Raw genomic sequence first — 25,676 nt, forward strand, 5'->3', positions numbered from 1 at the left:
CAGCTGAGAGCCTGAAGCCTGCTTCGGATTCTGTGTCTCCCTCCCTCTCTCTGCCCTTCCTCCACTCGTGCTCTCTAGCCCTCTTAAAAATAAATAAAGAAATTTAAAATCCATACATTAAAAAATGGAAATAAAAAACAAATAACAACCAGCTTTTTGAATAAGGGCTGCTTTGAAGACATGAAACATTCCACCCACCTCCCTTATAGAATCTTAGGGAATTAGAGAATGCCAAAGTTAGAATTGAGTTTTCACTTGTCAGGTCTTTTAATCTTGGTATTGTCTTTCCTGTCGTCTTTTCCATTTCCTAAATTTTAATTAAATTGACGGGAGTGCCCCGTTATTAACTAACAATGATGAATACCAGGTATGAATAGAGCCACCAAAAAGATCAAATCAGATGAGAAGGTGGTTTAATGAATAAAGATTTAGAATAAATGATGTTAGATCAACCCGTCTCCTGAATTAAGAATAGAGAACATAGGGGCACCTGGGTGGTTCAGTTCGTCAAGCGTCGCCCGACCCTTGATTTCATCTCGGGTCATGGTTCTCATGGTCCTCAGATTCATCGAGCCCCGAGTCGGGCTCAGTGCTGAGCATGGAACCTGTCTGGGATTCTCTCTCCCTCTGTCTCTGCCCCTCCCCTGTTTATGTGCAGGTATGCATACGCCCCCCCCCCCAACACTCAAAATAAATAAATAAATAAACACTAACAAAAAAAAAAGAATGGAGAACATAAAATCTCTTAGGGCATAGAACAATGAGTTAGATTTTTCATTTTATGACCAGTTTTTTTTTTGTTTTTTTTTTTTTTAAAAGAGAAGACGAGAAGGTGAGCTGGGGACAGGAGCGGCCAGAGAGACCCAGAAAAGCCTAGTGTCCGTTTTGAATCCTGGAGACACAGTGTTCCTCGGGCCCGAGAACACCCCTTAAAATATAATCAAGTCAGGGTGGAAGGAACATAAATCTGTGAAACACACCTCTCTTGAATTTTTAGTCAGAGTTAGTATATAAAGAGAGGAGACTGTCCCCCTACATGACACGATCTAGTGATTGATACCATACGACCATACGACCATAAGCATTTTAAACTACAGAAAGTGAGAATTCGAAATATGGAACGTCAAATACTAAGACCTAAGACATGGATGCCAAATGCAGAGGGATTGCATGGACAAAAACAGATCTCAGGTTATTATTCAAAACACCAGGTGATTTAGAGGGAAAGATAGGTAGAAGGTTCTGCACAGGCCCTTTCTGATTTAGGCTGACCTAGTGTTCCTTTGACTCTCGAGTGTCATGAGGGAAGGCAGGGCAGCAGAATGAGATACAAAGTCACTCTAGAGAGAGAACAGGAGTCCTCCCAAAAGTGAACCAAATACATGGGGCACCTGGGTGGCTCAGCTGTCTAAGCATTGGACTTCGGCTCAGGTCATGATCTCATGGTTTGTGGGTTCGAGCCCCGCGTTGGACTCTGTGCTGACAGCTCGGAGCCTGGAGCCTGCTTCACGTTCTGTCTCCTTCTCTCTCTGCCCCTCCCCCACTCGTGCTCTGTCTCTCTCTCTCTCAAAAATAAACATTAAAAAAAAAAAGTGAACCACAAACAAACAAACAAAAAGACCAGACAATGTTGGCTTTTAACTGATCTTGAATGGCTCATCACCTGGAAGGCTCACGTCCCGTTGACCCAGGATCCAGAGGCAAACAGTGCTCAGAAAATGGAGATTCCTGAAAGATGGTTGAAGCTCCAGTTATTTCAAGAAGCAGTTTCAGATGCTGCAATTTCCATTAGAGAAACACGAGGAAAAACAGGAGTGATCAAGACGGACATTCACTGGCAGTATTCATTTTTTTGTTTACAGTGTTATTACAGCAGCATTGACTATGTTCCCTGTCATAACTTTCATCCCCGTGCCTTATTCATTCCATCTCGGGAAGCCTGGACCCACCACCCCCCTGCACTCACTAGCCGTATTCTTAATTTGTGACCTTTTAAGATTATGCTCAAAAGATTTAAAAGCCCCATTGTGCTTTCATAAGTAAAGGCATATAATGCCTTTGTACAGGTCCTAAAGGCTTAAATGAAGTCAAATTCCGCCCCCAAATTCCCACCAGCTTTTTATGGACTCCATGAACTAATTTGTTCAAATCCCTTCCCTTGTTTTGGCCGAAGGCATGTGTTAGAGAACCTCTTCCATCTTTCCCGCAAGCAGGGCAGGAGACCATGTTGTACAGCCTCTCGAAGGCCTCGGTCAAGTCACTGGAGACTCCATTTAAATTTCACACGCTGCGATCAATTCTGCTAAAAGATTGTGCCTGACAGTTTAAACAGTGTTATGTAAGAAGATGGCGCTCAGTTTGGTGTTGTATCAATTTACAGTCGAGTTAGCGTATTTTCACATGTGCCATAAATCTTGGGGATCTGCCAGCTTTCAGCTGGATTTCTAAGCCTGTTTCCAGGCACACGCCCCCCCCACCCCCAGGCTTCACCTTTCCCAGTGCTGGAACAGCCCTCTTTAGACCCTTGCTTCAGAATCTGACGACACATCAGGGAAGAGCCGTAGTAAAGTTACAGAGCAGGAGAAGCATGAGAACCGGGCTATTTATAACCTTGCCCTTCTTAATTGTCACGTTCGGTATTAGGAGCATGGTCTTAACCTAAAGTTATTGGTCTAAATGGGCCAGTTCTGACGTGAGACTGTTCTAATTTTTAGAGTTACATTATAATTTATAAGAAGCCATTAATACTTTAGAACCCAAATACGAAAAATTTTTATATCTTTTTTGACAGGATTCACACATCATACAATCCATTCATTTAAAGCCTATGATTCGGGGTGCCTGGGTGGCTCAGTCGGTTAAGTGGCCAACTACGGCTCAGGTCATGATCTCGCGGTCCGTGAGTTCAAGCCCCGCGTCGGGCTCTGTGCTGACAGCTCAGAGCCTGGAGCCTGTTTCAGATTCTGTGTCTCCCTCTCTCTGACTCTCCCCCTTTCATGCTCTGTCTCTCTCTATCTCAAAAATAAATAAACGTTAAAAAAAAATTAAAAAAAAAATAAAGCCTATGATTCAATGGTTTTTTTCGTATGTTCACTGGGTTGCTCAACCATCATCATACTCTGATTTTAGAATGTTTTTGTCCTTTCTAAAATGAAGATTGTTCTCATTAGATGTTGCTTCCTTACCCCCCAACCTCACTCCCACCCCCCCCCACCAACTCAAGCCCCCAGCAACCATAAATGTACTTTCTGCCTATATACATTTGCCCATCTGTATGTTTCATAGAAATGGAATCATACAACATGTGATCTATTGTGACTGACTTCTGTCACTGAACATCATGATTTCAAGGTTCATCCACCTTGCAGCATGAATAACCATATTTCTTTTATTTTTATTGCCAAATGAATGGCATTCCATTGTGTGAATATACACATCAGATTTATCCATTCATCGTCTGGTGAACGCTCAATACAAAGAGCTTATATAAGAAAAAAACAGGGGCTCAGATATACCCACGGGAGTTTATCTCAGATATCTGGTACACATGTTCTGCAAGAATTTCTAAATTCTAGTTGAAGTGTAGTTTCCCGGGAAGGCTGGCTCTGAGTTATTGACACAGAGAATGAATTATAGAATGTGTAGCGTTTTATTCAGACCTTTCTGGATTAGGAGAGCCTTTCCTCTGACGTTTGGACACCACACTCCCAACAATCTCTGGTCCTACTTTACTATAGCGGAGGAGCATGTTCTAAAGAGCGCTGCCATGGTCTTGACAAGCCTGTTAGCGATGCTTCAGCTAAGTCTGTGCGGTTTTTGCCTGGTGAGGTTTCAACCTGGATGTCCTAAATTGCCAGGAACTTCCGGACGATCCAAGACTAAACCCATTCTCTGGAGTCCGGCCATTTGCCAATTTGTGCAGAGCCGTGTAGCTTACCTGCCAATGATCATTTTCAAAAGTGATGCTCTCTCATTGCCTGAAGATGAGTACTTACAACGCTGGCTATAGCAGCAACGAGAGCAGATGAATCGTCACCATTATAACCGCCAGGTGAATGTTGTCAACCGCTGCATGAAAGAAATGGCGCCCTCGAAACGGTTAGAGGCTGATTGGACTAATTGGAAGGACTTACAAATAAAATATAATAGCCTGGGATATGGAGGCGAGGGTGGGGGCTGCACAGCGCCGCTCAGACACAAGCAACGAATGCCCTGGAAACTCAAGCGTTCCGTTTTTATGCTTGCTCCGCTAACGACATGGTGACGCCAAGCTGTCACGTCTGTTTACTCCCCTGTAAATGCAGATGGTGTCATGATTGTCAGAATGGTGAACTGAAATAATGTATGTAAAAGTGCCTGAAATCTGGCAGCGTTCTACAAACCATTAACTGCATCTGACAAGAGCTACATCAGTCCAATTTGGCTTATGCTGAATGCCGATACAGCTTCTCTATTTTATAGAAATGAGTTCTAGGTCCTGATGATTGCAGTGGTTTTCGACAGAAAAAATGTCTGTACAACATCATCGTTTAGAGAGACCCGTGAATGTCACTAGATGTTGATATGTATGGAACAGCCAGTTCAACTCAGTGGCACCCTAAGGATACAGAGTAAACAGTGCAGGACACAACTCCTGTTCTCAAGAAGCTTCTGGTCTCATGGAGTCAGGGTTACCCCTACTATGCATGAGCTCTGGGCAAATATTTCTTGCAAGTCCCTTGTCTGTATAAACAACCTGATTGAAAGAATGTACTACAAAATGTATGGACCCATCTGAGATATAGTGATTTACAATTTAGAATAATAGAGAAGAGGTATTAAAGTATTTGTTTATTGTGTGATCAGGGCATGTAAAGATTCTTCTTTTAAAAAAAAAATTTTTTTTTAACATTTATTTCTTTTTGAGAGAGAGTGTGAGTGGGGGAGGGTCAGAGAGAGAGGGAGACACAGAATCCGAAGGAGGCTCCAGGCTCCGAGCTGTTAGCACGGAGCTCAACACGGGGCTCGAACTCATAAACCGTGAGATTATCACCTGAGCCGAAATCTGACGCTCAACCGACTGAGCCACCCAGGCGCCCCTGTAAAGATTCTTCTTGGTGTTCAAGCACCACCTCTTTTGTTCATGTCCGGGAATCATCTTTCTGTGTTCGCTATTGCCAGACGCCCCACTCCCGTCACAAGACGTACTCGCACTATTAACACTTGCAATATCATTCGTGGCTCTTCAGAACGTGTATGTATTGAAACAACAGAGATCTTCTCGTCTCTGCAGTTCCCCACCCTGTTTATTTCACACCAGTGGCATTCTTATTCATGATGCTGTATCATTTGCTGGGTTGCCTGTGAACGCTAGCTTCTGATGACTCAACGTTACTGTGCTTTGTGGGCAGTGACCACAAAGGCAAGCCTTACATGGAATATGCAGGAAAACGGGAACAATAATTTGTTCTCTGGTCAGGTAAGCTCTTCTATTTGGACTGTTATGACTTCATCACACATCATCCAAATATGTCTTCTCTTTCTTCTTTAGACTCTAATCCCTACATTGGTAAAATGGGACCTCTGTGGTCTGCACCCCTCCCTTGCAGACGCTGCCACCAGCAGGGATGCTGGAGGGGCGTGGGTAGGAAGAGAAGAGAGGTCCAATTTGTATAAGGAATGTCAGTCCTTTACCTGGCAAAACGGGCCACATATTGATTGGAAACAGGAGAGGACATTGAACAGAAGGGTCCATTGCATTGGAAGGGCCCATTGGCATTGTGGAGTAATGGTTCTGAAAGCCCATGGCGAAGATAGGCACAGCCACTTCTAGAGGGGGGACTTGTGACATGTGTCAGGCAGAAGCCTATGGAGAAGATGGGATGACTGCCCTGAGCGACAACCTGGGTGAGGAGGGTGGGGAGGCACACTGGGTGATGGATGCCTGTACCACCCCTGTGACCCTCAGGTCCTATTTTTTTTAATGTTTATTTATTTTTGAGAGAGAGAGAGAGAGAGAGTTAGCTGGGGAGGGGCAGAGAGAGGGGGTCACAGAATCCGAAGCAGGCTCCAGGCTCTGAGCGGTCAGCACAGAGCCCCACGCGGGGCTCGAACTCACGGACCGCGAGATCATGACCTGAGCTGAAGTCGGACGCTCAACCGAGCCACCCAGCGCCCCCGTCAGGCGCTATTGATGGCAGTTGGCACCACACTGGGAAACAGGCAAGTGAAAGCCGGGACTGGATTCCTGAGCTTGTGAGTTGGTTTCATATAAATGAAACCACATGACAAGCGGTCTTTCATGACTGGCTTCTGTCATGTAGAGTGAGTGGGTTAATTTTCTTCTGTCTCTATCTTAAAATTCTTTTTTTTTTTTTTTCCTGTGTAATTATCTTAAAATTCTTACTAATTTTATCTGTGGGCATGGCTGCGTGGCTCAGTCACTGGCTGAGCATCTGACTTTTGATTTTAGCTCAGGTCACGATCTCACGGTTCATGGGATGGAGCCCTGTGTCCGGCTCTGCTCTGAGCATGGAGTCTGCTTGGGATTCTCTTCTCCTCACTCTCTGCCCCTCCCGGGCTCGCGTGCATGCTTCCCCCCCCCCCAAAATAAATAAATAAGCTTAATAATAATAATAAATAATAATAATTTTGTCTGTGAATTTACGTTTTGTAAGTGAAGTCCTATGGAACAACGGAGTATGCATGCGAGCAGCAGAAATACGCCAGGGCCAGCCGCTGACTATTGGCTTGATGGCCAGGCACATGTGTGTGTAGGAATGCCTTGAGGACAGTTGGGGCACCATGAGGGTCTCTGGGGGGGCCAGGCCAGGCCCTGGGCCCCGATCGGTGGTGATGACAGCTGCAGTCACAGGAGAAAAGTGGCTCCATGGTGGGGAGGGGGTGTGTGCCAGGACCCGGGTGGGAGGCAGCTTGACCCTCCGTCTCCAGAGCCCGTCCCTGCAAGGTCTGCACAAATATTAACTCTCCAGCCTGAGCACCAGGACAGGAACCTCAGGTGCCCAGGCAGTAAAGTATGTCGGTAAACTACTACAAAAGAAAAGCATAAACATGGGAATTGCCAGAAAGCATATCAGGAAGTTATTAGAATTCACAGAGAGTTTCCGATCTCCAGTTTTTTAGACTGCTGAAACACTGCAAAGCAAAGCAAATATCCACGGGCTTGGAAATTAAATTTAAAGGTCATTGCTCTCAACCGAAAAAAACACTGCTTTCATAAGAAGCTTCAAATGAACCAATTATTAATGAGGAAGAAAATTTTTAAATTAAATTTTCCTTGTAATTGAAGATACAATTATAGAATGCATAAATAAGTGTTTTAAGTTGTGTAAAAATCATGAAGCCAATTTCAAACACCTCCACGAGTTAGAGGACGTGCCAGAGAAAAACCTTTAAATGCCAGTGTGTAAATTTAATATTTAAAATAGAATTCAGATTTGTACGAGATTGATTTGTAGGAAGAGTTAAGTCTTTTTTAGAAAAAAAATACTCTGTGAGAATCACCTCTAGATGTGCTAAACTTTACATTTCAAAATAATTTAGCAGAAATTGATCCCAACATTGTCACAGGCCAGAAATGCTCTTAAAGGAACTCCAGAAGTAGTTCAACCTTCTCAAAATTGTTTGTGATCTTGCATTTGCCAAGAGGGGCTGATACTGCTTTTGATTATATCAATCGAAAATGAAATTGCTGTAAGTATAACTTCTGGTGGTCTAATCAGTGGATATACAGAAAAGGAAGCGAGAAAAATCTTATGTAAAGTCAAGAGTTAGCGTACTATGTAAAATTATGTCAGACAATGGGATGTTATTCAGCACTGAAAATAAATGAGCCATTAAGCCATGAAAAGACGTAGAGGAAACTTACATGCATATTTACAAAGTGGAAGAGGCTGATCTGAAAGGCTGTATATATCCTGTGAGTCTGAAACTGCCTAAAAAATAAAGTCTCTTTAAAAAAAGAGGGGGGGGGGCGCCTGGGTGGCTCAGTCGGTTAAGCGGCCGACTTCAGCTCAGGTCACGATCTCGCGGTCCGTGGGTTCGAGCCGCGCGTCGGGCTCTGGGCTGATGGCTCAGAGCCTGGAGCCTGCTTCTGATTCTGTGTCTCCCTCTCTCTCTGCCCCTCCCCCGTCCATGCTCTGTCTCTCTCTGTCTCAAAAATAAATAAAAACTTAAAAAAAAAAAATTTAAAAAAAGAGGGGCGGGGCGCCTGGGTAGCTCAGTCGTTGAGCTTCTGACTTTGGCTTAGGTCATGACCTCACTGCTTGTGAGTTCAAGCCCTGCATTGGAGTCACTGCGGTCAATGCAGAGCCTACTTCAGATTCTTTGTCTCCCTCTCTCCCTGCCCCTCCCCCACTCATGCTCCGTCTCTGTCTCTCTCTCTCAAAATAAATAAACATTAAAACAAAAAAAAGAGTTGGACGCTTAACCGACTGAGCCACCCAGGCGCCCCTGGGACAGTCTGTCTTTAAGGGACTGAAACAAATAGTTAAAAAGCCAAAATGATCTCTTAGTAGCTTTAATTAATTTTGTTTCATTAGTTCTGCACTCTTCATGCTCCTTCCTGTCGCATAATTATTTGTAAATTATAGTCATAACTGCTTCTTAATTTGTAGTAATTTTATCACTCAGAGGGTAATTGTTAATTATTTTCCCTATGATTATCATGGAAGAAAAACAAGACTTCTAAAAACTGTGAAATTAAATCGGAAGAGAATTTCAAACAGGCACAATCCCCTTTGCTCTGACATCCCAGATGGTGTCTGTGGTTTATATGCATAGTTATGCAAAATGACAGATGTCAGGAGCAAATATTTTCAGCATATTAATAAGAGCCATGCACCGGCCCCTTCTGTATTAGCAGGTATGACACTGATAAACGCTGAGAACTCTCAGATACAGCAGGGAAAAAAGGCTCATGCACTGTCTTCAATTTGTTTAGGATCTGGATCTGTAAATGGACAATCAAAAAATTGAAGCAGTGCCCTCTCCTTCCCCAGAGTCTTCCTGTGTGACTCTGGCTACGTTCCTTTTGGAATGAGCGAGGGTTTGAATTAATAAGTGCACTCTTGAGTCTGATAATAGTAACAGCTTGTGCATTCGGCATAATAATCAGGGAGTGAGATGGTACACACAATTTTCCAAGTATCTCAAGTCTATTTCTTCAAGCTCTGAAATGTTGCTTGTATCATGTAAGGAAATCCTGGGAAGCCTTATGGTGCAGATAAAGTCTGAAGGCGGTTTGCTGGATAATTCTCTCTTACCTGGAAGGAAGAGGGCTGATCTTTTTGTTCTGTCTGGGGCTTCAACTGATTGGATGAGGCCCACCCACATTGTGGAGGGCAATCTGCTTTACTCTAATGTTACTCTCTAATGAGAGTAACAGAACAATGTTCTGGAACGTTGGGTGTTCCAGAAACACCCAGAATAATGTTTGACCAAATATCTGGGTACCCCATGGCCCAGTCCAGTTGACACATAACATTAACCATCACAAAAATATATGAAACAGATGGAATGAATAGAAAAGTAGATTTAAACCCAAATACATCAGTAATTACATTACCCATATATGGACTATGTATTGTAGTGAAAGGAGATCCACAGTGGCCCAGAACTCCCTTCCTAACTTGACCACTTCCAAGGAGGCCTCCATCTGTTGGAGGAGCATCCATTCATGCTAGAGAAGCCTCCAGCCCCACTTCTCTCCCATAGGGGTGAGATTCCGTATGAATCTTGCTCCTTAAAGTCCCTTCTGGAATGTGCTGCTGGATGAGATAGGCTTTCTCAACACATGAAAGCAATGCTTCAGCTCCAGCACCTTTTTTTTTTTTTTTTGAGAGAGAGAAAGAAGCAAGGGTGAGTGGGGGAGGAGCAGAGGGAGAGGGAGAGAGAGAGAGAATCCCAAGCAGACTCCACACTGTCAGCAAGACGCCCGATGTGGGGCTCGAACTCACGAACCGTGAGATCATAACCTGAGCCGAAATCAAGTCGGGTGCTTGACCGACTGAGCCGCCCAGGTGCCCCCTCCAGCACCTTGTTTTAACTAGTGTGACTGTGCCCTGTTCCCTGTTTCTAATGGGAGGGAAAACTAACAGGACTGGTTTTCAAATATGTTGTGCCTTGGAAGCATCAGACAATAGCAGCGACCTCTGTTCATTCATTTGAGCTCCCTCTGCTGTTCCAGCAACATAGATCATTAAAAAAAACCCCAAAACAACAACAACAACAACAACAACAACAACAACAACAAAAGAAACCCACAATAAGAAAAAAATCATACCACACACACACACACACACACACACGTAAAACCTAAGAACTCTTACGAAGAGGAGAGGGACAGAAAATGATTTGGGGATTGCTATGGTCTGAATGTGCCTTCCCCTCACATTCAGATGTTTAGATCCTAACCCCCAAGGTGATGATGTGTGGAGTGAGCAGGTCATGCTGGCAGGTGAACTGTGTCCTCACGATGGGATTAGCGCCTTTATAAAAAAGGCCCAAGAGAGACCCTTCACCCTTTCCACCATGTGAAGACGTAGAGGCTTTCTCTGTCACCAGACACCCAGTCTGCCAGGACCATGATCTTGGACTTCCAGACTCCAGAACTATGAGAAGTAAATATCTGTTGTCTATAAGCCCCTCAGCCTATGGTATTTTTTTTTTTTTTTTATAGCCATCTGGACAGCGAAGGAATGGTAAGGAATATCCCTTAGATTTAGATTTTTTTTTTAATTTTTTTTTAATGTTTATTTATTTTTGAGACAGAGAGAGACAGAGCATGAACGGGGGAGGGTCAGAGAGAGAGAGACACAGAATCTGAAACAGGCTCCAGGCTCTGAGCTGTCAGCACAGAGCCCGACGTGGGGCTCGAACTCATGGACCTCGAGATCATGACCTGAGCTGAAGTCGGCCGCTTAACCGACCGATCCACCCAGGCGCCCCTAGACTTAGATTTTAAAAAGAAGCAATCTTCATGTGAAAGACTAAACAAGAAGTACGGGATGTGCTTTTTAAAAATAGCTACTTTTTTCTTCCACTATTTCTTCCTTCTCATCATAACCAAACATCATGTGAGCAGCAATCAATATTGCCAATGCGATCATCGTAATTCATGGCTTGGGGTTATTTATTCTTCAACAAATATTACTGGAATTCCCATCATGCACGTGGTGCTGGCTGCTGAGGCTACAGCAGTGAGGAAGAGAGTTGTTTTTATAATGGCCTTTTATCTTATAAATCTTCAAGTCTTTGTTCTTAATACCTCCCACTGTCATACCCATTCCCTGCCTAATATAGAAAATCATTAATGAATATTAATGTCATTTGCTCTGGGTTTCGTTTTAAAAATAAGGCCCTCTAAAAGTCTTGTCTCCATGTGATCTTCAAACCCATCGTTATGGTCAGTAGTGAGAGCAGCTTAAGAGCACGGATTTGGGCAGAGGGCTTGAACTTTATGTGCCTCAGTTTCCCCACAGTATCATTGCGATGATGATAAGAATATCACTACTTCAAATAGGACTGTTGGAAATAATAAGTGAGTTCATACATGTGAAGTGCTTAGGAGTAGTGCCTGACATATAGAAAACACAAAATAGATGCGAGCCATTAGTTTCGTTTGTAGACGAAGTAACTGAGCACCTACCATGGGTTTGCTCTCCCTCTAAGCAAACAGAGAAACAAAGATTTTATACTTTGCTCATACCTTGTTGTTTCCATACCGTAGGAGTGCTAACAATACTGACTCCATCTTTGGCCCGCCATCTTGTTCATGTCTGTGAGATGATGTCCCCCATTAATGCGTGCCCTGACGGGAATTCGGGAATTTGAGGATGTGGGAAGGCTTGTTCCGAACTTCCCTGAAGTTGTTTAGATAATAACTTTAGATCACTTGAGAGTAGAAATAACTAGTAGAGATAACTCTACTTTAGAGTAGAGATAACAGTTTCTTCCCACTCCCTCTGGTGCATAGATGGTGCCATGAGGTCTCTTAAGTATTAGACCCTTTGTCCTCCCACAGTGACCTCTGCTCATCCCCTCGCTCTATAAAATCTGTGGACTAAGGTCCAGACTTTGCAGACAAAGGCTGTGCAGTTCTGGATTGTCACACACCTGATCCCTGCCCCACTCGCCATCAGTAAGTTACCCTGAATAAAACTGTGTAAACTGTATGAAGTCACCTGCTTCATTTTTTTGGTCTCAAAGTGCCTTTTCAGTTTGGGCGATAGTTTACTGCTGTCTCCCTTCTACCTTAAAACACTCTACCCCTTTCTCATTCTTTTCACCAGCAAACTGTTTGAAAGACAAGCCTTCCCATCACTGCCGTCTCTGTCTCCTCACTGTTGGCCATGCCCGAATTCTCTGCCCTGTGGATCCTGACTCTGGTTCTCTTCAGGACTTGTATTTCTGAGTCACTAATATCCCCAACGTTCAGTACAAAGTTCCCATGGAGCTTCTCCTTCTTGAAGTCTTGGAGGCATTTGGTCCTTGATGTGTATTGATTGTTCTTGCTTTTCTGACCCTGTGTTTCAGAGTTCTCCAATCTTTTTTGGCCTTTTCCCTGTCTCTCTTGCTCTTTGTTGACTTCCAAGTACAAAGATCTGTACCCAACTTCAAAGTTCTGTACCCAACTAACTTCTCTTCTTCTTTCTCTGCAAGGCATGGGGGCAGGGAACCCAGAGTTTCTGGGCCGCCTTGGATGCACCACCCTCCCAGCACCAACTAGGAAGTGTAGCAAATCTTGTTATTTAGGAGTTTTTCTAGAGCTTCATCCCTAGCCTCCCTTCCCCTCCCAGAGGCTGGCAGGTGGGGCCAAAAGTTCCAGCTCTCTAATGGCTTGGTCCTTCTGGTGATCAGCCCCACCTGAGCCTGTGTAGGGGCTCTACCCTAAGTCCCCTCAGTAGCACAAGCTCAGATGTGGTCAAAAGGGGCCCATCACGAGTCAAAAAAGACATCCCTGTCACTCAGGAAATTCCAAGGGTTTCAGGAGCTCTGTGCCAGGAACCAGGGACAAAGGCCAAATATATTTCCTATTACACCACATCTATAGGGCCAGACTGCCTGGATTGAACCCAGGCAGGGTCATTTGTGAGCCGTGTGATTTGGATGCATTAAGTAATCTCCATGTACTCCTGTTTCTTCGTCTGTTCAATGGTGATAATAAAAGAACCTACCTAATAGGTTCGTTGTGAGGTTTAAATGAATTAACAAAAGCACTTAGAACGGTAGCTGATGCCCAGTAAGCAATCTGAAAATATTTAACCACTCTTCACTCCCAGGCTCACCCGATGGTAACTCTTCTGTTATCTGCAGATTAAATTTCAAACAGCATTCAAGGCTACCTCTTTTGTAAACACATCAAATCTGTATTATTCACAGTACATAGTTTTAATAAGTGTTAGACGGCGGTGAGTTTGGTTAGATGTGTCTTTTATTCTAAATGGGGACCTTGGGGAGTGTTGGCTGTGTGTGTGTGTGTGTGTGTGTGTGTACAAGTGCATGAGTGACATTTCGAGAACTCTACTCCCCGGAGTGCAAATATTTAGAAAAAGAACATTTAGGCTTTGAGTTATAACTATTGGATAAGTTTCAAACCGCTGCCCTTGATAAGAATGAAGACAAAAAAATCACTCCAAATCAGAAGTTGAGGAGTAATTTTTTGGTTAAGATATTTTTTTAAATTATTGAGGCACCTGGGTGGCTCAGTCGGGTAAGCATCTGACTTCAGCTCAGGTCACGATCTCACCGTTTGTGAGTTTGAGCCCTGGGTCGGGCTCTGTGCTCACAGCTCGGAGCCTGAAGCCTGCTTTGGATACTGTGTCTTCCTCTCTCTCGGCCCCTTTCCCACTCATGCTCTGTCTCGCAATAATAAATAACTGTTAAAAAAATTAAAATTATGGCAGAATGTCAGTTATTTCCATTATAATATGTTAATTCAAATCCAGATACTATAGGGTAGGTTCACTGTGTGGCCCTATAACCTTTGAATTCAAGGGTGCATGTGCCCTGATTCCTCTCAGGGTATTACACAATTTTCGTTGAAACAGGGATGAAATTGGTTGATTCACTACATGGATCATGAAATGAGAGCATGTAATAAATTCACAGACAAATCCATACAGGAAAAGTCGGTTTGCAAATCCAACTCATACACCCAAGTATTTTTCCTTTGCAGCTATTTTTGGGAGTATCTAAGAAGGCTCATAGAATCTTTATTTTTTTTAAGTTTATTTATATATTTTGAGAGAGAGAGAGAGAGCACAAGTGGGGTAGGGGCAGAGAGAGAGAGAGAGAGAGAGAGAATCTCAATCAGGCTCTGCACTGTCAGCACAGAGCCCCATGTGGGGCTCGAACCCACAAAACCATGAGATCATAACCTGAGCCGAAACTAAGAGTTGGACATTCAACCGACTGAGCCACCCAGGTGCCCCGAGGACTCATAGAATCTTTAAGAATCTGCTTGGAATTCACTCCTTCGGCCGAAAGAGTCTTATGCTCCCCCCAGGACCCACTTTACGTCACACCTACGATGCATCTTGTCCAAAAACTTTAGTTAGCACTACCCCACTACTCCTACTGGCTTGTCATCATAATCACCCAATGACTTTTGGGGGGAGCAGACGTCTCAGGCCATATTTGTCAAAATTCCCATTAGGCAGATTTGGGGTAGGATCCCGCAAACTACAATTGTGTAAGTTTCCTCGGGATTATGCTTATCAGACAGAATTAGAAGCCAGTGGTCTATCTCAGTGACCTGTTACTTGATATAAGCGCAGTAGATGAGGTTTGGAAATATCCAGGCTCCCTGAGACCCGCCCCCCAGCCATCCCTTTTCTGAGAACTTTCCCGCTATCCACAAGGGGTGGGTCCTGACAGGGCCCGACTTTCTCCCATGCCACCGTGATTTGATCAAGGGAAGTCATCTGGCATCAACTGGGCCAGACCCTGCGTCTCCTCGCTCCTGGTGGCTGCTGGTAGGCGATCCTTGGTGTTTCCTCGTGTGTCCGTGCGTCCCTCCAAGGTCTGCCTCTTCTCTGTGTCTCTGTGTCCTCTCCTCTTCCTTTTCGGACACCGGTCACTGGATGTAGGGCCCACCCTAAATCCAGGAGGATTGCATCTCAAGATTTAAAAAAAAATTTTTTTTTTAACGTTTATTTATTTTTGAGACAGAGAGAGACAGAGCATGAACAGGGGAGGGGCAGAGAGAGAGGGAGACACAGAATCTGAAGCAGGCTCCAGGCTCTGTGCTGTCAGCACAGAGCCCGACGCGGGGCTCGAACCCACGGACCGTGAGATCATGACCTGAGCCAAAGTCGGACGCTTAACCGACCAAGCCACTCAGGCGCCCCATCATCTCAAGATTTTTAACCAATGTTACCTGCAAAGACCCTATTTCCAATTAAGGTTGCATGCTGAGGTTGTGGGTGCACCTAAAGCTGGGGGGCGGGGGACGCTCTTCGACTCACAACACACACATTTGCTAAGAAACCAAAGACAAAATGCTCACAGTCACAAAGAAGAGAAGACCTCTCTTCCTCAATGCTGATATCAGGGCCACAGAGAAGGTCCGGAGTCAGTTTAGGTCACATGACCTCTCCTGGACCAGTCACTGGGGCAAGGGAGGTGGGTGTTCTGATTGGCCAGCCCGGGCCACTCACTTGCCTGCACTGGAGAAAAGGGGTCCATGTGACTGATAGCCTCTCACTCCAGTGCAGTCCAGGCGCTCAGAACGGAAGGAAAGGTCCCAACAGGGGGTCCATCTGCTGTGTTCCTCTAGCAACTCAGCATCACTGCTGTTCTTTCTGGCTGCACATCTGAAACAAAAATAAACACTGAAATCAACACTTCCAGAGTTCATAAAATCGATCGCCGGGGATCTGCCAATGCCGTCTCTGTACAGGGCGTTAGCAAGTGTTAGAGTCCCCACTGCCTGTGAGTGAAAGATTAAAATGATCAGGTAGGTGACCTTAGTTCTCCAATTTCAGTATTATTTTGTTCCTAGAAACAGCTGTCTCTGTCCAAAGAAATGGTAGTTATTCACGTTTACGTGGCCCTTGGCACATTTATGTATATTATCAAAATTAAGCACAGTAACTCTGGGAGGGAGGCGTGGATTATTATCTCCATCTTAAAGATCTGGAAAACTGAGGGAGAGAACACTGAAGCGATTTGCCTGAGGTCACGTGATCAGTTAGCGGCAGCATCAGAATTAGAATCCGGGTGCACGTGATTCCTGATCTAGGGGTTTCTGCACTTGTTGTAACGGCCCATGTCGGGTATTCCCCCTTAACGCTAGGACAGCACTGGGACGAACCTCCCACCTTCCCTTCAACCAGCCTCTCCAGGAGACATAATTACTTTTCTGCCGGGACGCTCTCTATTGCAAACATCTGAGCTCACAAATAAATTTTTTCTTCCCCAGAGGCATAGATTTTCATGCGAAAGAAATGTAAAACTCAGAGGTTTTGGAGAGCTCAACCTGCGCTCTCTCCTGGGAAAATGGAAAAATGGAGAGCTTTGATATTTTCTTTTCTCCTTGTGATAAGAACAACAACTAAATGAAGAATGGCCCTTCCTCCTCTGGAGGTTTGAGAACCCAGGCTTGAGGGTGACGGGCTTCAATCATGACAGGAGGGATCTGTCAGGAATCCGAACAGCATCTGCGTGTCGACTGGGCACATTCATGGTGTATGGCATCAGGTAATAATGTCAAATTTTTCACAACATGATCACTTCCCGGTGTTCGTTCTTTTTTTTTTTTTTTTATTTTTTTTTAACGTTTATTTATTATTGAGAGACAAGAGAGACACAGAGCGTGAGCAGGGGAGGGGTAGACAGAAGGGAAGACACAGAATCTGAAGTAGGTTCCAGGCTCCGAGCTGTCAGCAAAGAGCCCGACGTGGGGCTCGAACTCACGAAACATGAGATCATGACCTGAGTCGAAGTCAGTCGCCTAACCAACTGAGCCACCCAGGCACCCCCCCCCCCCCAGTGTTCGTTCTAATGCAGGTTTTCCTCAGACCCAGGCGACAGTGACAGAAACCAAATGGCATTTCTTCACTGCCTTTGAAACAGCCGGAAATCCAGCCCTCCCCATCATCCCAGACCTCCTGACCAGTTGAGGGAGAACACAGGAGAAAGGTGTGTATGATGGTTAGTTTTATGTGTCACCTTGGCTAGGCCATGGTATCCAGATATTCGTTTAAACACCAGTCTAGATGGTGCTGTGTGGGTATTTTTAGATCGTATCAACATTTAATTCAGTAGATTTTGAGTAAAGTACATTAATCTCCATGATGTGGTGGGCCTCGTCCAATCAGTTGAAGGCTTTAAGAGTAAACAGACTGAGGTCCTGTGAAGAAGAAGGAATTCTGCCAGCCGACTACCTCTGGACTTGAACTGCAACATCAACTCTACTCTGGGTCCCCAGACTGCTAGCCTACCCTGCAGGCTTCGGACTTGCCAGCCTCCCACAATTGGGTGGATCAATTCCTTGAAACAAATCTCTTTGTATATATCTCCATGCACATCCCATTGGTTCTGTGTCTCTGGAGAGCCTGACGAACGCAGTGAGCCCTGGGCGGCCTCGGTGTCCTACCGCAGGCATTTGCACGTGCTCTTCCGGCTGTGACGTGACAGCTACCCAACCCCGTTTCTTGTGGCTGCTTTTGTTTCCCCTGCCGTCCCATATGTGTGCAGCCTGCAGGCTGGTCCTGCGGGATGGACAGATCATTCTCACATGTGCTGCTGTTCTCTCTCATGTCTCTCTGTCCCCTGCTCTGACACGCTCCACACCTGGGCCCGCCTCCCTTGTCCCCAACACCATCAAGCTGTGTGTGCTGACTTACCCGGGGCTGTAAGGGACATTGATGTCACAGCTCCTGCAGGATTCCCGTCTCCTCTTCCAGGGCTTTGGGACACATTTCTAAGGGAAACCATTGTGTCTAATTACTTTCAGAGGTATCGTAAAGCCCTTATTATTGGAAAAATGACTACATTTTTATGTTCAAATAAATTCTCTAAGACACAGATATAAAGGCTCCATGGTGTAAATTCTCCTCATCGAGTTATTTCCTGAACTCCTGAACAGACTTTCAGTCATGTGCCTTAGTTTTAAGTTTTGACATTCTAATCCCGATGTCAAATTCAACATCATTTGCAAATTTAAGCATTGAATCCTCTATCAGCAGCCCAGGGATGTTCACATTTAATTAAAAACGACTGGGGAAGACATTTTTTTAAATAACTTATTAGTCTATTATTAGTCACTTGAACATATGGGGACTCTAGCCTTTAGGAATTAAATGACTTTTATCTTCATCTTTTCTGAAAAATCCACACATTTTCATTAGCTCTTCTTGGTATTTGAACTACTTTCCTTTGGGGAATGGGGGCAGGGGCAACATTCTATTCTTTTACTACTCTACTGGAAAGCTTATCCTTGACAATGACCCCAGAGACCAGTGGGAAATGCAGAAGGAGCTTCTTCCGCAGACGACATAGTCACTATCGGTCTTGATCTCCCCTCCCTGTGTCCTAAAATTCGATTAAAATGATACACAATATAGGCGCGCCTGGGTGGCTCAGTCGGTTAAGCGTCCAACTTCAGCTCCGGCCATGATCTCAGGGCTCATGGGTTCAAGCCCCGTGTTAGGCTCTGAGCTGTCAGCACAGAGAAGAGCCTGCTTCTGATTCTGTGCCTCCCTCGCTCTCTGCCCCTCCCCCGCTCCCGCTCTGTCTCTGTCTCTCAAAAAGAAATAAACATAAAAAAATGATACACAATATGTTTCTTAAAAGAACAAATCCATAACTGAGCTGGAAAAGAAGAAAGGGCGTTACCCATGAATCAGAATTTTTAGGGGGGATTCTGGAATATTGAAAGCAAACAGCGTCAGATTTATGAAGAAGGCAGAGGCAGGCTCCACTCAACACAGAGGGGTGAGAGGACCCTTAGCGAAGAAGCCATTCTCCTGAGGGAGCCCCAGAGAAACTCCAAGTTTAGGATACACTGTAGCAAAGGCGGACATTAGCCTAAAGACTGCTTGCAGGGTAGAAAGACTGTTGGCAGACTGTCCCACCTCCTCTTTGTCGCTTAACACATATAAGCCTCCTGCACATCACCAGGAAGAGGATAAAAATCGAGCAGAAATATATGCAAAGGATACTAATAGCCAAAAGAAATACAAATGGCCTTCAACTTCAAGTACATGAAGGGGTGCTCAAAGTCGCTGGGGGGGGGGGGGTCTGGTAAATGCAGATGAGAATGACAACAACACAGCATACTTTACTCATCTAAAAGCTGACACTATTCTGCTTATGTGAGCGCATGGGTGAACGGGCTCTGAATTCTGTCGGAAGGAAGACTTTGAAGGTCTGGTTTATCAGCATCTAGCAAAATGTCCCATCACCCATGGCCTCTGGTACAGCAACTCTTCTTCCAGGATTCTCCTACAGAAATGTTGACACACGTGGGAAGATGTACTATGAGAATATACCAGGCAGCATCACTTGCAATGTCTGATGATTAGAAACAGTCAGTAGGGGGGGCGCCTGGGTGGCGCAGTCGGTTAAGCGTCCGACTTCAGCCAGGTCACGATCTCGCGGTCCGTGAGTTCGAGCCCCGCGTCAGGCTCTGGGCTGATGGCTCGGAGCCTGGAGCCTGTTTCCGATTCTGTGTCTCCCTCTCTCTCTGCCCCTCCCCCGTTCATGCTCTGTCTCTCTCTGTCCCAAAAATAAATAAAAAATGTTGAAAAAAAAATTAAAAAAAAAAAAAAAAGAAACAGTCAGTAGGGGAGTGGATAGATTGTGGTTTCTTCATGCTCTGAAATACTGTGCTTACCAGAACTGACATGGAAACATCCTTAAGACATATTGTTAAATAAAACATTAAAGGGGCGCCTGGGTGGCTCAGTCGAGTAAGCGTCCGACTTTGGCTCAGGTCATGATCTCGTGGGTTGTGGGATCGAGCCCCGCATCGGGCTCCACGCTGACAGTGCAGAGCCTGCTTGGGGTTCTCTCTCTCTCCCTCTCTCTGCCCCTGCCCTGATTGTGCTCTCTCTCTCTCTTTCTCAAAATAAACATTTAAAAAAAAAAAAAAAAAAAGGCAAGCAAGCAAGCTTTCCACAAGTCCTCAGCTTCTATCTTTTTGCCCAGAACCGAGCCCCCCTCTGCAAACGAGTCTGGGCTACAATACAGGTCTCCACTCTAAACACCCCCAGGGTTCTGTTGGGAAGGAAGAGAGGGAAACAAACACGAGGCGAGGGGGTGCACAAACGTGTCTCCTGCGGAAAGAAAATATTAAGTGTGTCCCCAGGGAGAGTGTTATCTCTGGGGAAGGGGGTACATTTCCCTCTTATTTGACATACTTCTTTTGTTGTTGATTTTAAAATAATTCTGAACATATGGAAAACTTTCAAGAATAGTAGAAGAAACTTTCCTGAACCATTGGAGAATAAGTTGCTGATATAATGCTCTGTCATCCCTGAATGTTTTAGTTTGTAATTCTTAAAAACAAGGACACTCTCCTCCCTAAGCGAAACGAACACCATCAAAATCAGGACATTAACAATGAAATTCTTCTTACCATTTAATCCACAGATCTCAAAGGGCATTCTTTTCTTTAGGGCAATATATTGAGTTCCCGTTGATGATTTTCCTCGATGTCAGCTACTTGGGAGTAAACATGGATTGTTTTGATTAAAACTGTGTCCCTCGAAGGGCTCGAGCACACGATGGTGAGAGTCTTTCGGCAACAGGCTGGAACTCAAGAGCAGAGGTTGAACAGGTGCACGGTGTCTGATCTCAGCACTCTGTGGACGAGCGCTCGGGCCGCGGTGGCTGGGACTCATGTGGATCTAGACTCCAAGGGGACTCAAGTCCCCCACCCCCCACTCAGTTGCTTTCCCATTTTAGAGAGTAAGCATGAGAGTGGCCTTGCCAACCGGGACATAGTGTCTGCTTGGGCATCGGGCAGTCTGAGGTTTAGGTGGCAGCTGTTGAGGGAGTTAGATGCCTGGAGCGCCTGTCGCCAGCACCTGTTGGCCTGGCAGGAAGTCCTATTTGGGCACAGCCCCTCCTGCTGGGAGAGGGAGGCTCTGTTCTCACTCTGTGTTGCCGGGCAACCTCAGTCTTCAGGGTCAGACCCTCCTGTTTGTCTTTCCACAAAGTATATAAACAAGTCATAAATAAAATACACTGAAGTAAAATTTAGATTGTTGAAGTAACAGAAAATAAGATTTTTTTTGTTGCCTCCCTCCTTTCGTCACTGCCCCCAGATATTACTGATTTGAGATAACTTTTTGATGATGTGTGTACATGGTCCCTAAACGAAAGGAAACAGGGATAAATATAGATGTCCCATAAGCTGATGCTTTGATGATGTGCCACAAATTAGGAGTCGCCTGGGTGGAGCATAGGGATTTTATAAGCTGTATGTAAATAATGCCTAAATACAGCTATTCTTATGGTCTGAGTTGAATACCTCCACCAAATTCTTTCCTTGTTAACTCACTTAGGGCTGTGTTTGATCACTTCTCCTCTAGTATATTTAAATCTATTCTCTAGACCTGTGTGTCCAATATGGTAGCCAGCAGCCACGTGTGGTTACACAAATTAAAATTACAACGAACTGATTTAAATGAAGAATTAGGTTCTCCGTCACCCTAGCCACACTTTCAAGCGCTCCACAGCCACACATGGCTAGTGGCTGCCTTATTGGATAACGCGCACATAGAACACGTCCATCGTTGCAGAAAGTTATATTGGACGATGCTATTGACCTTCGCCAGGAAACAAAATGTGGGATTGTCTGATGTCCAAATCTTATCAAAAGCCGGTTTAGAAGACGCAGTGTTTATTGGAGATTGGTGGAAGACTGCCCGTTCCGATGGTTTCTTTGAGTTTTAGCCTTGAATCAAGCAAGACCAGCTACAGCGTTTTTGGATCACAGCATCTTGGCTGTCTATAGAACTGCTTTCATTGAGCCACATTTCGGGGTTTTGTCCAAGAACTCATTAAGAAATAACCTCGTGAATATTGCTGGGCCAGAAAATAAAGACTTGCTGGAATCTAATGGGGATCTGTCAAAAGGATATGGGTGCCAATTTGGTGGGGTGTTTGCTGGCCAAATCTGAGAGTAATTGAGCAGCACAGTAAATAACGATAAAATGGATTACAGGATAAATCCAGCGTGGAAATGTGTCCGTGCTGATATAAGTTCATGTGTGGAGGAGGATGCCGGACCATAGAATGCCAACAAATAAATGCAGAAGGCCTGATGGCACTAGAACATCACCCCTTGGCCCTCTCCAGAGTCATAGTTGTTTCAAACAAGAATCGACAGTAGAAACTATGGGTAAAGGTTGGATATGGAACAAAACACTTTCATAATAGGAAAGTATCTCCTTACAAACTACTTGTTGATTATAAAGGTAAAAACTAGTAACTTCACAGTGGAGGCACCTGGCAGACCCTACCTTCGTTGAGTGGTCAAAGTTGATGTCACCAGGCATGGGAAGAGTAGCTATCATGTGCCTCCCGACTACACACGCTGAGGACACAATATTATTACTTCTGAGATACTCTTGCCGAAAAATACATGACGGGGGGGCACCTGGGTGGCTCAGTCGGTTAAGTATCTGACTCTTGATCTCAGCTCAGGTCATGATCTCACGGTTTTGGAGTTCAAGCCCCATGTCAGGGTCGCGCTGACCGTGCAGAGCTTGCTTGGGATCCTCCCCCTCTCCCTCTCTCTTTGCCCCTCCCCCACACGCACTGCCCACCCCCCTCCCCGTGCAAGAATAAATAAATAAACATTAAAAAAAAGAATAAATAAATGAAATTTTTAAAAAGTTAAAAAAAAAAACCTGACCTGAATCTAAATCATAAGGAAACACTGGACAACCTCAAATTGCGGGACGTTGTACAACTATCTGGCCCATACTGTTAAAAAATGTCAAGGTCTTGTGAGACAAAGAAAGACTACACAAGTGTTCTAGATCAAAGAGCAAAGAGACATGATAACAAAGTGCAAGTGTGATTCTAGGCCTGATCCTGGAAGAGAAAAAAAAAAAAATTTTATTTTGTTGCTAGAAAGGACATTTGAGAAAAATGATAAAATCTGAAAGGGGATTAATACAGAAATATATTATATGCATATAGAAATATATATGCATATGTATATAAACATATATATATGTAAACATATAAACATATATATATGTTTACATAAACATATAAACATATATGTTTACATATATATATATACATATGGAAATATACAATAAGAGAGAATTTTAATTTTTGCAACATAACGGGTATTTCCCCTGAAATTTTTATATAAATCGTTCAAGCCAATTAGAGTCATTGATGATGTTTTCATGAGTATAATGTTGGAGAAGAACTGGGTCAGGCTAGAAAAAAATCGCTAGAGAGTCACAAACATGGTGACAGATGTCATGGTGGTAGAATGGGTGGTCTGAAATGTTTACCCCTTGTTGTTGGTTGGGGAAATGGAGAATGATTACTTAAAACCATCTATCCATAAGGCGAGAGGCTAAGTAGAGACATGTGATGTGTGGGCCAACCATTGGTAGCTACCAATGAAAATTGAAAAAGCAGATATATTTACTAGCCCCAGGCTAGCCTACAGAGGAGGCTGTCTTCCGAGAGCAAGGATGGGTGGGCTGCCTCAATGCACCTGTTCTCTCTTCCCAGAATGCAGTTTCCCCATTGCCTCTCACCAAACAAGGGCGGGTCGCCCCTCTGTCGATCTCATAAAACCCCGGTTTTTCCCTTCATGAGATTTACTGTAAGTTGTGAAAGTACTTTCACGTAACTCTCAACAGAAGAGCTGCACAGATGTAAACAGAACTATGCTCAGAACACCCCGGACCGAGGCCGGGCACAGTCCCATAGAGGGCGACCGACACGTAAATCTTCTGGTTTGATCACCGAAAGTCCCGTGGCTCAGAAGCTCTGCTGGTACATACAGGCGCTTGGCGCAAATTAGGAAACAGTCGCCCTTCCTTTCGACAGACTAAGCAGGAAACGGATTTCCTTCTTCTCGCTGAGGTTGTCTCAAACTTGGGCATGTAGCTTGGCAATTAGCGGGTGACACGGCTTGGAGTCTACACCTGAGGCCCTTGTGCAAGGCACAAACTCATGACCCAGGGGCCTACTCCATGGCTAGGTTTATTTGGCTCATTTAAAGACTATTTTTGGGGCGCCTGGGTGGCTCAGTCGATTAGGTGTCCGACTTAGGCTCAGATCACCACCTTGCAGGTCGTGAGTTCGAGCCCTGTCTCCGGCTCTCTGCTGTCAGCGTGGAGCCTGCTTTGGATCCTCTGCACCCCTCTCTCTGCCCCTCTGGGCGCACACGCGCCCGCCCTCTCTCTCAAAATTAACATAGACGTTTAAAAGAAATAAATAAAAAATAAGTAACAGTATTGTTTAATTGCCAGTGTTTTAAATTCAGGGAAGCCTGCATAAAGATACGGACCTCTGGCTTTTCTTTAAAGCTAACATTCCGCCTTCCTTCCTCCATGGCAACGACAGGAGGCGGTCGGCGGCGGTGCTAACTTTGTGCTCTGCAGACCTCGCGCTCCCGGTCACCCCAATTATCCTGGACTCGGAGGCTGAGGAGAAACTTGCCCTTCCTTCATGCCCCGTGTTGTTTTTCCTAAACCCAACCCGCTTTACTCTACTGGCTTTTTGTGATCGCCTCGCGCCTGGAGGCTTTTAAGCATTCAGTCCCCGCTACAGTCTGACTCTCCTTTGACACCGCACCACGTGAAACCCAGCAGCCTGTTGGCTTTAAGCAGAAAGGCCAGAGCATCTCTCCCAGTCTTGCCGAAGCTCCCTGCCCACGACCGTCTCTTAGAAGGGCGGGCCACACCTCGCAGCCCGTGAACGCTGCATTTCTGGGCTTTGCATCTGTTTGCAAGCTCGCACTTTCCATGCCCGTGTGGTTATGGTGGGTTGCAGGAAAGACAATGGATTTCTGTTGCGTTTAGATTGGGGGGAGGGTAAGGCTTGTGGGAAGGCATGTACTTTGGGGAAGGTGGAGGAACCCCAGCAGCTGGATAGATGCTGCAGATTGAGGGGGCTGGACGAGGGAGAACAAACAGCACACAGGGGGAGGAAGAAGGAGCCGCCCGCACTCCTTAGGACTCTCCTGGCGAGGTCTTTCTCCCCCTTTCTATAGAAGCTGATGCTATTTGTGATGTGAATCTTTTATACGCTGTCAGCCAGAAACGCTTGCTGGAAGGAAGGCCATCTGTCCTGGAGGCTGAATGCCAAGTTGTGGGGATCTCCCGAGGAATGTAAAGCCAAAAAAAAAAAAAAAAAATGGAACTTATTGCAGAGAAGGAAGATCTGACTTTGACAGGTAGGGGCTGTAGGGGCTTTGACACCCCTTGGCCTTCAGTGAACTTCCAGAAGCCAGGGAGGGCAGGGTTCCTCCACGGTATTCCAACGTTCCCAGCAGAGGAGAGCTGTCTAGTCAGTACAGGCCCTACTGTGTCTGTTGATGTGTCTCTTCTGCAGCAAAGAAGCCACCTGCTCGTCAGCCCCGTGCAGCGAGCACCCGGTGAAGTGAGACAGTAGGTGTTCAGAGGGACCCGGTGCCACCAGTTTGTAATGCCCGGCAGACACCCCGGCCTGGGCAAGTGAGAGGC

The 25,676-nt window shown here is 45.1% G+C and overlaps 1 protein-coding gene across 4 annotated transcripts in view; it reads left to right on the forward strand.

Annotated features, from left to right (window-relative positions):
- The window catches only part of ING2 (inhibitor of growth family member 2), a 98,204-nt gene that overhangs the window by 60,172 nt on the left and 12,356 nt on the right, over positions 1-25,676 (forward strand). For 2 of the 4 annotated variants that reach the window (XR_006201431.1, XR_006201433.1), the window contains exons 1-2: positions 16,218-16,701; positions 17,011-17,142. The exons of 1 other annotated variant lie outside the window; for it this stretch is intronic. The gene's annotated coding sequence lies outside the window, so the exon portion shown is untranslated. Of the gene's footprint in view, positions 1-16,217; positions 16,702-17,010; positions 17,143-17,321; positions 17,846-25,676 lie in introns of those variants that run through there. One more of the 4 variants, XR_006201432.1, reaches the window with a different exon arrangement.

The sequence above is a fragment of the Panthera leo genome, chromosome B1 (assembly GCF_018350215.1).
Source record: "Panthera leo isolate Ple1 chromosome B1, P.leo_Ple1_pat1.1, whole genome shotgun sequence".
NCBI classification, from domain to species: domain Eukaryota; kingdom Metazoa; phylum Chordata; class Mammalia; order Carnivora; family Felidae; genus Panthera; species Panthera leo.